This window comes from Xylocopa sonorina, unplaced genomic scaffold (genome assembly GCF_050948175.1).
Source record: "Xylocopa sonorina isolate GNS202 unplaced genomic scaffold, iyXylSono1_principal scaffold0128, whole genome shotgun sequence".
NCBI classification, from domain to species: Eukaryota; Metazoa; Arthropoda; class Insecta; order Hymenoptera; family Apidae; genus Xylocopa; species Xylocopa sonorina.
The window spans coordinates 940,920-942,157 of record NW_027490199.1 but is presented as its reverse complement, the minus strand read 5'-3'; positions in this window follow the sequence as shown (position 1 = coordinate 942,157).

Sequence of the window (1,238 nt, the reverse complement as noted above, 5' to 3'; positions counted from 1 at the left end):
TCTATGTTTCATGGTAAGATATAATATGATTTGCGAAGTGTTATGTATTCCTCGTCTACACTTCAAATGAATGTAAATGCGACACTTCCTTGCAATGAAATAGCGTTTGCAGATGTCTACGTATCGTAGCAATAGAGTTCTTATGATTCTTAAAACCTGATATCGCATCTCATTTCTATGTTTCATGGTAAGGTATAATATGATTTGCGAAGGGTTATGTATTCCTCGTCTACACTTCAAATGAATGTGAATGCGACACTTCCTTGCAAGGAAATAGCGTCTGCAGATGTCTACGTAACGTAGCAATAGATTTCTAATGCTTCTTAAAGCGCGATATCGCATCACATTTATATGTTTCATGGTAAGATGTAATATTCATTGCGAGGTGTTATGCATTCCTCTTCTACGATTCAAATGAATGTAAATGCGACACTTCCTTGCAAGGAAATAGCGTTTGCAGATGTCTACGTATCGTAGCAAAAGGGTTCTTATGATTCTTAAAACGCGACATCGCATCCCATTTCTATGTTTCATGGTAAGACATAATATGATTTGCGAAGTGTTATGTATTCCTCCTCTACACTTCAAATGAATGTAAATGCGACACTTCCTTGTAAGGAAATAGCATTTGCAGATGTCTACCTATCGTAGCAATAGAGTTCTAGTGCTTCTTAAAACGCGATATCGCATCTCATTTATATGTTTCACGGTAAGATATAATATGATTTGCGAAGTGTTATGTATTCCTCGTCTACACTTCAAACGAATGTAAATGCGACACTTCCTTGCAAGGAAATAGCGCTTGCAGATGTCTACGTATCGTAGCAATAGATTTCTAATGCTTCTTAAAACGCGATATCGCATCTCATTTCTATGTTTCATGGTAAGATATAATATGATTTGCGAACTGTCATGTATTCCACGTCTACACTTCAAATGAATGTAAATGCGACACTTCCATGCAAGGAAATAGCGTTTGCAGATGTCTACGTATCGTGGCAATAGAGTTCTTATGATTCTTAAAACGCGATATCGCATCTCATTTCTATGTTTCATGGTAAGATATAATATGATTTGCGAAGTGTTATGTATTCCTCGTCTACACTTCAAATGAATGTAAATGCCACACTTCCTTGCAAGGAAATAGCGTTTGCAGATGTCTACCTAAAGTAGCAATAGTGTTCTAGTGCTTCTAAAAACGCGATATCGCATCTCATTTCTATGTTTCATGGTAAGAT